The sequence below is a fragment of the Prionailurus bengalensis genome, chromosome B2, assembly GCF_016509475.1.
Source record: "Prionailurus bengalensis isolate Pbe53 chromosome B2, Fcat_Pben_1.1_paternal_pri, whole genome shotgun sequence".
Lineage (NCBI taxonomy): Eukaryota > Metazoa > Chordata > Mammalia > Carnivora > Felidae > Prionailurus > Prionailurus bengalensis.
In genome coordinates this window covers 4,039,375-4,050,512 of record NC_057349.1, presented here as the reverse complement: position 1 = coordinate 4,050,512, position 11,138 = coordinate 4,039,375, and the positions used below count along the sequence as shown (strand labels likewise).

The 11,138-nt window shown below is 46.6% G+C and overlaps 1 protein-coding gene across 1 annotated transcript in view; it reads left to right on the top strand.

The window, feature by feature from the left end:
• The window catches only part of LOC122490296 (histone H2B type 1-A), a 348,434-nt gene that overhangs the window by 171,438 nt on the left and 165,858 nt on the right, over positions 1-11,138 (top strand). The window lies entirely within an intron of this gene.

The window sequence follows — 11,138 nt, the reverse complement described above, 5'->3', positions numbered from 1 at the left end:
CCATGAGCTAGACCTGGGCTCTCAGAGCCTCCTCGCCCTCTCCTCTGTCCTAGGAATGTGGGTCCCGCTTGTCCTTCCTGCTTCCAGAGCCTGCTCCAAGGACGTGGCCTTGAGATGGTGATGTGGTGTTGAGAACACCCAGTTGGGGCCTCGTTATAAACTTTGAAGATTTGGAGGTGGGTGCAGAGATCCATTCATTTCGCTGCCACCCACGACAAGTGTCGCATGCACATTTCCTTTGCTATTATTAAAACCCGTCACCTACCAACCTGGAGTGGCCTGCCTCTTTCTTCAGTCTCTCCCTGCCCTCTGAGTCCAGGAGCCAGTTTCCGATTACGCTCGGGATGTCCCCAAGAGCGGTGCAAACCAATACCCTGAACCCTTCCTTCCGGCTTCTTCTCTGAACCTTTTGTACTCCAGGCTCTGCTCGACTCCTGATTTCTTGGATTGTGTCTTGGTTGTGAGTCGTAGTTTTTGGTCTGTGGTTGCTACCGGATACTTCCAGTTTCACTCTTGGCCCTGATAAATGAAGTGAGGGCCCGCCCTCTCTCGCATCATTAGCTTCAAACTGCCGTGGTTGAGTTTCCTCTCAGGTCTGACTCCCCAGACTCCCCCAGAGAGCCAACTGGAGTCAGCCCCTTAGTTTAACTCCTTGGTTCCTTTGTATTGGTTCCCTGTTGCTGCTGTAACAAATTAACACAAACTTCGTGACTCCCAGTTCCGGAGGTCAAAAGTCTAAAATGGGTTACACTGGACCAAAAACCAAGGGGTCTCCCAGGGCACATTCTCCCTGGAGGCTTTAGGGGAGAATCCATTTCCTTACCTCTTCCAGCTTCTAGAAGTCACCAGCTTTCCTTGGCTCACAGCCCCTTCCTGCATCTTTAAAGGCAGCAGCAAAACATCTTTAGGTCTTTCTCTCGAAGCCTGACCCTCCTGCCTCCCTCTTTATAAGGACGATTGCAATCATATTGGACTCACTTGAAAACTCAGGACAGTGTTCCCACCTCAAAATCCTTAACTTAACCACGTATGTCATGTGCGCTTTGCCACGCGAAATCACATGTTGACAGGCTCCGGGGATTAGGATGTGAAAGTCTTTAAGTGGCATTATTCAGTCTGCTTTTAAGGCATGGAGGGGGAGCCAGGAGAATTGGGATAATAGTTCCTTTCTTCCTTTAATGAAAATCCTGGTTCTTGACATTGCAAAGTCATCAGGTACCTGATAAGCCAAAAAAATGGTTAAAAAGAAGAAAAATTAGGGCTTTTTTTTTTTTTGCTTAGTCTGCCCAGAAGAAGAAAAATTTCTTTTTTTTTTTAATGTTTATTTATTTTTGAGAGAGAGAGAAAGACAGCATGAGCGGGAAAGGGGCAGAGAGAGAGGGAGACACAGAATCCGAAGCAGGCTCCGGGCTCTGAGCTGTCAGCACAAAGCCCGACGCGGGGCTTGAACTCACGAACCGCGAGATCATGACCTGAGCCGAAGTCAGATGCTCAACCGACTGAGTCACCCAGGCGCCCCTAAGGTCTGATAATTTCTAATTTGCTCAAAGGCACAGCATGACTTAGCAGTAACCCTAGCAGAGGAAGTAGCCAAGAGCAGATTCCCCAAAATAGGAGTAAATATACTAAGGGAAAATGGCCCACAGTCCAATGCCACAAGTAAGGTTCAAACTGTATTCTTCAAACTGCATATTTTGTTTAAACAGTGTAATCCTATAGTGGAGTTTTGCAAACTCTCCGAAGGGATCCGTGTATTTTGAAAACTGCTGTATTCACAGCTCTTGGCATAGTCTTTGGCCTATAGTATGTGTTCATTAAACATTAATTTATTACATGGATGAATTCTTGAGTCATGCTCACCATCAGGAGTCAGGATTTCTGTATACTAATAGAGTATATTCTCTATAGTAATAGAGAAGAAAAGATCAGAGGCCCTTAGAAAGTTAGGTCTCTCTGGCCTGGTATTAACAGCTGTGTCCCTTCAGAGCAGTTTCATTCCACACTCTTTCTTTCTTTTTCTTTTTCTTTTTTTTCTTCTTGGGGAATTTATTCTGTTCCAGATGTGGTGCTTGCTTCTGAGAACACCAGTTTGTTTGAGACCTGACCCAGGACTGCACAGAGTTCAGAGTCCGCTGAGCGAGACGACTCCCAGACAGACAGCTGGGATGACAAGTCTTGAAAACAAATAATACACGCGTGCACGGGGACACCAGGAAGAGCAGATCAGGACCCCGCCTTACCTGCTTCCAGGAGGAGGCACGGCTGTAGTCAGTCTTCACAGGTGGTGTGGGTGAGTCAGTGACCAAGGGCAAGGACCTTCCAGAAAGAGCAAAGACACAGAGGCGCAGTGTGGACGATCGCAATTGTTCAACACCACCAGGGATTACGGTGCAAATCAGGAAGGGGATTTGGAAACTGGCCGCACACACGGGAAAGATTTTTTTCTGTTCGTCAGTTGCTTTCCCCGGTAGTAGGAATAACCAGCCAGGAATGGAGATAGAAAGTTTTTAAGGTTTTCTAGCCACAAAAACTGCAAAATTTTTAAGAATCACTCGAACGAGAAACGTGTGGCTCAAAGGAAGAAAACAATAACATTTTATCAAGGACATAAAACACAACCTGGCTAGGTAGGACTATGGACTACATTGTTGGGCGGGAGCACTTAATATCGTAAAAGTGTTGGTCCTCTCGGAATTCACAAACACATTCAGTGAAAAGGCAACTCAAAAAAAGAAAGCCAGAGGGGCAAACTGGAAATAACCTAAGAGTTCATCAATGGGAAACTGACCGAACAGATGGCAAGACATCTTTATATTTAAAAACTGAGCAACACTTTAAAAGAATGAGTGGTATCTGTACCCTTTGACTTGGACGCTTTTTATTTTTTTCTTTAATATTTATTAAAAAAATTTTTTTTTCAATGTTTATTTATTTTTGAGAGACAGAGAAACAGTGTGAGTAGGGAAGGGGCAGAGAGAGGGAGACACAGAATTCAAAGCAGGCTCCAGGCTCCGAGCTGTCAGCACAGAGCCCGATGTGAGGCTTGAACCCATGAACCATGAGATCATGACCTGGGCCGAAGTCGGACGCCCAACCGACTGAGCCACCCGGCACCCCTATATTTATTTATTTTTGAAGGAGAGAGAGAGAGAGAGAGACAAAATGCGAGCGGGAGAGGGGCAGAGAGAGAGGGAGACACAGAATCTGAAGCAGGCTCCAGGCTCCGAGCTGTCAGCACAGAGCCCAATGTGGGGCTCGACCCCACGAGCCATGAGATCATGACCTAAACCGAAGTCAGACACTTAACCGACTGAGCCACCCAGGAGCCCCTGACTTGGATGCTTTTTATAATGTTGTATAATTTAAGCGAGTAAAACAGATGCAGATTACATAGAAAGGGACCCCATATTTTTCTAAATATTTACCCAAGAAAACAGGATATCAATATACTTTGTATGAGAGTCTGTGAGTCAGACCTGGCTGTTAACTTTGGTTATCTGGTTTGGGTAACTAATGAGACGGTTAAAACAAAACAAACAAACACACAAACAAAAAACTATAAAACTAAACCAAAAGGTGACGACAGAAAATGAGCGTTTATAACCTATGCCTGTGGAATTATGCATGTGTGTACGTGTGTGAATACGCATAAGCATGTATTTGTCTATGTGTGTATACGCATGTCCAGACGTATATGTCTACATGTACAGGTATACACACACGTATATGTTGAGAGAGAGCTAGAGAGTCAGAAACAGCAAAATATCTAAGATAAGTGGCTCTGTGGGGAGAAATAAGTCTGACCTTCTCACTTAGGTTTTTGTTATATTGTTTAAAGTTTTGTACAAAGAGCATTTATTTATTCCGGAATCAGAAAAAGAAAAAGCCCATTTTGATTTTAGAGAAACCTGTAGCACCCAGATCACACACTCCACGTCAGGGACTGATAGGAAATTTGGGTCAGAAGTCAGCAAGACTGGGTCACAGCGGCCTTTATGTAACACTCAGGAGCATGAACTTCACCTTGCAGCCCCTGTGGGAGACAGCTAAGCACAGCAGTGTACTGAGGCCACAGGGAAAACACGGAACGTTTTTCTGAAGTGCCAGTTTTATGCAATACTTTGGGAAACATGTTTTTATTTGTTTTAAACAAATTGAGTCACTTGTAAAACTTGCGTGAATTCTGAAAGGAAAACTATGGACTTGGGGCACCTGGGTGGCTCAGTCGGTTCAGCGTCTGACTTCGGCTCCGGTCGTGATCTCTCTGTCTGTGGGTCCGAGCCCCGCATCGGGCTCTGGGCTGACAGCTCGGAGCCTGGAGCCTGCTTCAGATTCTGTGACTCCCTCCCTCTCTGCCCCTCCCCTGCTCATGCTCTGTCTCTCTCTTGCTCTCTCAAAAAGAAATGAATGTTAAAAAAAGAAAGAAAGAAAGGAAGGAAGAGAAAGAAAGAAAGAAAGAAAGAGAAAAAGAAAGAAAGAAAGAAAGAAAGAAAGAAAGAAAGAAAGAAAGAAAAGAAAGAAAGAAAAAGAAAGAAAAAAATATAGACTCGAAAAAAGAATTCCTCCAGGCTTTCTTGTGTTACACACCCAGATTCACTCTGTGGTTAGCTATCTTCTAGTGGAAAAAATTAAAAGTGGGAAGCAAAACGTGTTAAGCAAGTGTGGGGTGTGATCAGGTTTATACTTCTACGAGTTTAGCCTGGTGGTTATGCCTGATGGATGAGAGTGAGTACGTCCCTAACTGAAAAGTACTACTAGGTAAGAAGCTCAAGGTGGGAGTCACAGAATTAAACCGACTTCGCTTTCCAAGAGGGAGACAGAGGGTGGCAGAGAAGGGCTGAACCACAGGAGGAGCTTCCCGAATCATTCCACATGACTTCTCTAAGTGAACGTCCTAGAACTTGAAGTCTGGCTGCAGTGGGGCACCTGGGTGGCTCAGTCACTTGTGCATCTGACTCCGGCTCGGGTCATGATCTCGGGGTTCCTGAGTTGGAGCCCCACATCGGGCTCACTGCTGTCAGCGTAGAACCCGCTTCGGATCCTCTCTCCACCTCTCTCCCTGCCCCTCCCCGACTTGTGCTCTCCGTCAAAGATATATAAAACATTAAAAAAAAAAAAAATCTGGCTGCAAAATGACACTGCGGTCGAAAGAAGATAAATAGGCCTCCAGATCAAGGTCCCCAAGGATTCGAGCGGGCACTAGCATTCACCTCTCGTTCACAAAGAAGATTTCCCAAGGGGTTCTCCAAGTGAGTAAACACGGATTATCTCTATGAGGCCACTGGCCTTCGGACGGGGCCTTCAGCTTGGAGGTGTTGTGCGCCCTATGGAAAAGGCAACGATTGAGTTTATCTCCCGACCCCGCGGTGAAAAGGAGGCTGTGGACCTCTTGCTCACTCACCTTCTCCCTGGGCCTGCAGCATAATCACAGCCTTCAAGGCCTCAGGTCCTAAACGGCAAGAAGAGGCAAAGAGAGACCAAGCCTCGCGCACCAACAGCAGCTTTTGCTAGAATTTTAAGAGAAAGAGAGACCCTTAAAAGCTACCATGGAAAGCTCGCGTATTGTCTATGGAAGGAGCAACTTCTTATGCAAACAGCAGATAGGACAATGGAGAAACACAACAATAAAGTCGAATGCAGCAAAGGACTGGCATAAATCACTCTGTTTGTCCTGCTCCGACTCGCGGTGTACTTGTGATTTGAGAAACCAGTGTCCTTGATTCCAAAAACTTCTTGCCTAGTACCTTCAAACACTTCTGCTCTGATCAACCGACCTATTACGGGTATACAGAAACTCTCGTCTATCCTTGACCTTGAACTGCATTTTCCTATACTGTACACGTTCCTCTTCGTCTTTCTGGTCTGTTCTGCATTCTGAGCTAACTCCTCAAAATGTTCTTCCACTGCCCTAAGGCGGCACGTCCGAAATTTCACGGGCATATGCGTTACCTTGATGAGGAATTTGTGAAAACTGACGAAATGTTTGCAAGTGTCGAGTCTCTCAGTGGGTCTGGGGTGGGCCTGAGGTTTTGTATTTCTGTGAAGCTTCCAGAATGATGCTGATCCTGGTGCTGTCGGCCTGTTGCTCCTTTGTGTGGAGCTGCTCTTATGCGCTCTCCCACTAAATTTGCCTGTAAATCATTCCAGGGACAACAGGTAGTCTAGGATTTATTTCAGCAATAAGTCTTCTTCTTTCGAAGCCTGTATTTTTTCTAGTATTTCTCAAGTTTTGAAGCAGTGGATTTTTCTTATTCACTTTGACCTATTTGAGTTTCATAATTTCCTCGTGTTTTTAAGCAGAAGTTAATGTTGCATTTGTTTCGAGCATCCTAAACATAGTTATCTTCGTTTGGCTTTAAAATTATTTGCATCTAGGGGCGCCTGGGTGGCTCAGTCGGTTGAGCATCCGACTTTGGCTCACGATCTCACGGTCCGTGAGTTCAAGTCCTGTGTCGGGCTGTGTGCTGACAGCTCGGACCCTGGAGCCTGCTTCGGATTCTGTGTCTCCCTGTCTGTCTGCTTCTGTCCCACTCATGCTCTGTCTCTGTCTCTCAAAAAATGAATAAATGTTAAAAAAAATTTTAAATTATTTGCATCTAGAGGAATGCCACATGCCATTTGTTGAGTCTGATCACCGTCTTTTAGCTTTATGTAACTTCATCAATTTTGACATTTTGGTGTGCAAACCAAATTTCATTGTTTTCACTTGTCTGTCTCTGACTCTCTCTCCTCTTCCTTGTGTGTTTTCCTCAGGTCTTACCTTACACTCTCTGGGACTTTTTCTGTGTGGCCTTCACCTGCGTTTTAAGGGTCGCATTCTAGAACCATGCCACGTCTTACCCTAGCATCCCAGGCCTCCTGCCCTGTGATCGTATTCTGGCCATCGTAAATCTGGTCTCTGATCCTGTAGGCATCTTGGCTGACATACTAGCCATCAACCACAGCCTGTATTCGCCTGCCTACCTTCCAGGACTCCATCTTGCCGAGCCCCGGACGTATCAGGCCACAGCTCGGTCCACAGCCCGCTTCACACTGTGATAGACTCTGAGATGCCTCCGCGATCCCGGTCTCCTCGTGTCCACGTCTGTGCTCATGTCCTTAAGTACGGATGTGACCTGTGATTTGCTTCTAACCAGTGGAGTATGGCAAAGGTGATGGGATGTCACCTCACAATCGTATCGCAGTAAGCCTCTGTCTTATTAACAGGTTTGCATTCTCTGTCTCTCCCTCGCTGGCTCCGAGGAAGCACCGGCTGTGTGAGGGAAACCCCCATCTGGGAAGAAACTGCAGGCAGCCTCTGCCAGGGAATGTAAACTTTCCCTTCTGCAGCTGTAAGGAACTGGATTTTGCTAATAATCTGCGCTGGAAGTGGCTACTTCCCCTAGTCATGCTTTTGATGAGACCTCAGATTCGGTCGGCTTCTAGACTGCCGGCAGGTGAGACCCGGAAGCAGAGAACCCACCTAGGCCATGCCTCAGCTTCTGATTCACAGATGCCGGGTAAAAATAAATATGCTTTGCTTTAAGCCCATAGGGCAATTTTGAAAAGCGCTAACGTTTGGATCATCGGAGCCTCGGAAGTACAGGAGAAATAGCACGGAGCGGAAAACAAAATATTTGAACCAATATTGGCTGAAAACATCTCAAATACAGGAAAGGCATGAATGTACAGGTGCAAGGTCATCGGAAAACTCCCAACAGGATAAAACCGAAAAAAGAAATCCATGCCCAGACACAGGCTGGTCTGGAAGATCTCTTGCAGAAAGAGGAGAACAAAAATAAACAAGCAAGCAAAAGAAACAGATAAACAAGCCATCACAACACAATGCCATTGGGATAGAGAGAGGTGTAGACCAGACCAGGGGAGTGATAATGAGAGTTGATGTTTAGAGGAGTGTGTGTGAGAGACAGAGACAGAGACAGAGACAGAGACAGAGAGACAGAGCCCTAGCCCAGAAGGAAGAACCAAGCAGCCTGTCTCCTCCTTAGGATCCCTTCATCTTCTTGTAGCCTAGAAGGCACAGAGTCCCTACTGAGCCTGGCCTCTGGTGATGCGGGTCAAAGGTCAAGGGGACTTGTGGCTTTTAAAAACTTTTTATTTTGAAATAATTTCAAACTTAGAGAAAGATTGCAAGATAAATACAGAGAATCCTCCTATACCCTTTACCTAGATTCACCAATTATTAATATCAGGCCACATTTGCTTTGTCTCCATCCAATACATCTAGTTAGAGATCTGTGTCTCTCTCTCTATATATAATTGCATGGCGATGAGTTCTTAAAGGGTGCAGGCTAGGTGTTTTGTAGATGGGTTGAACTTTTAAACCTCACCGCCAAGTGCCCTTGGGGTCCAAAGATGTCTTGGCAACAGAGTTGAAAACAGGTGGAAGGTCATAGGAACCGGAGAAATGGATGAGCAAGCCAGGCGTATTCATTTTCCACCTTCCCCAGCACCTCGGCTCAGTGGTGGTTGTGAATTTTCCCCCCATGTAAACATCCCGTAAAGGAAAGATGCAGAGAGGGGAGGAAGGAGGTATGAGTTCTGCCAGATGTGCCCCACTCTGTCGGTCTCAGATTTATTTGAGGCCAGTCTTCCTCATGGACTCCATGCTCTTGGTCCTGGGACTTCACTGCATTCACATATTATGGAATATTTTTAATGACTCTTGACCTTTTCACATGCAGTGTTTCCGTAATTTCTGGCCCCCTTCTTCCCATGGTGAACTCTCACTTCTCCTTCAGACTGTGGCTCAGAGGTTATCAACTCTGCAGAAGGATCCAGATCCTGCCAAAACCTGCATGCCTCTCGCCGTTTCTTCTCTTGGCTTCAACGCTTTTTATTACCTTGTTATAGCGTGTTGGATATAATTTTTTTTTTTTTACATATTTTAGCTTTCTGGAAACTTTTATAGGAAATAAATGATCTCTAATATAAGTGCTATCTCCCCAGGGTCCAGGCTACTGTCTGCCACAGACAAGCTGTTCAATAAATGTTTATTGTGTGAAGAAATAAATGCACTAAAAGTGACTGGGTACAGTTATCATTGTTAGCCATTTAAAAATCATCCATAAGAACCAGATTAAATTTACAATTGGTTTTTAATATTGATCAAAGGACTAGTTCTGTTTTCTTAAAGGCAAAACCATATGGACCTAAGACACCAAAAACGCAAGACTGCCATCTACTGATCAACATGTAAGCAAAGACACACTGAGAGGCAGTGGAAAATACATGTTAGTTTCAATAATGGGCTTCTTACGTAGGTTACAGGAAATGGGAAGGAAAGATGGAAACAAAATTAAGAGATGTTGCTATGATATTTTCCTGGAACATATTTTCTCCTAATAATTCATGCAAAATATAATGATAATTTTATTTTTTTGTAATCATAATTTTATTTTTTTATGTTTATTCATTTTTGAAAGACAGAGACAGAGCACAAGCAGGGGTGGGATGGAGAGTGGCGGGGGAGGGGGACACAGAATCTGAAGCGGGCTCCAGGCTCTGAGCTGTCAGCACAGAGCCTGACTCAGGGCCCGAACTCACGAACCGTGAGATCATGACCTGAGCCGAAGTCGGATACTCAACCGACTGAGCCACCCAGGTGCCCTTCTGGCACCCATCTTTTTGTCCCATCTGTTTTTGTTCCCTTTCCTCATTTTTACTTTCTATTGGACAACTTGAATATTTTTTATGATTCTGTTTTGTTTCTTTTTGTGGCTTGTTAACCATAATTCTTTGTTTTGTTATTTTAGTGGTTGCTTTAGAGTGTAGAGTGTACATCATTAAATCACAGGTCGTCTTTTTAAAAAATATTTTTACTGTTTATTTATTTATTTTGAGAGAGAGAGGGAGAGAGAGAAAGAGAGAGAAAGAGTTCATGCGGGTAAGAGCAGGAGAGGGGCAGAGAGAGACAGAATCCCAAGCAGGCTCTGCACCATCAGCACAGTGCCCAACACGGGGCTTGAATTCATAAACTTCACGATCATGATCTGAGCTCAGATCAAGAGTTGGATGCTTAACCCACCGAGCCCCCCCCGGGGGGCCCCAATCACAGTTTATCTTATAGAATAAGAACGTTAAATAGTATATTTGCATTACCCTTGCCCTGTTAACCTGCCTTCCACATACACACACATGCACATATCGCACAGCACACACACACACACAATCACACTGACACACACCATGTATCACACACCATCGCATGCCCCATAACACGTGTCACACACGCACGCGTACCACACATACGCGCATAGAGACGTATGGCACACAAGACAGACTCTGTCAGCGCGTTGTTGCTTTGGCCTTGCTGTTATTTGTGTTAGCGGCAGTTTGTTTTCGTTTTGGCATCCTCTGAGAGGACCAGCTTGGGAAGAGCTCTGCCTGGGTCCACAGTCACGTCCACGGCGGTGAAAGTCATGGGGATCTGCGAGGACCCGCCATGGGGCCAGGGGTTCAGGACCTCAGCCCTCAGCCCCGTCCGTGTGCCGGTTACTTCGGGGGCAGATACGTCCCGCGCTGGGCGCGGGGCCCGCCACCACCAGACGCGCCACCGGGGCCCGAAGAGCCCCTGGGTGGCAAATGGGCGGGAGTGTCTGTGAAGGGCCCAGAGGACACAGAGAGACTCCCGTCCGGGAAGGGAAGAGAGGAGCCCGTTTCACGGTTTGGGACCCGCGGGGCCGCGGCTGGGCGAGCTCTGTGTCCCCGAGGGCGTCTCCTACTGCGGAGAAGGGGGGCATCGGAGTCCCGTCCAGGGGCGCGGAGGAGGAAAATGGGACACCGAGCGGACGGAGACGCAGGGGGCGTGCTTGACCGACGCTGTGACCCCGAGAGACGCCGCTGCAGTCGCCACCCCTCCCCGCCGCGCCCCTCGCCAGTTACAGAACCGTGCGCGGCCCCAAACCGGCACAAACGTCGGCCCCGAAGGCTGGTGAATCCTAAAGCCGGTGGTGGCAAACCGGTGGTGGACCGATCTGAGTCAGTCTGGGAACGGACGCTCCGCGGGCTTCCCGAGCTGAGATGCTCCGGTGCTAAGGTCACGAAATAGTTGACGGGGTTATTAATCTGCCCCGCCTTTTTATGCCTGTGACAGAGGTATTCTGTGCTAAGATCCGGGCGATACTCCCCTCCTCCCG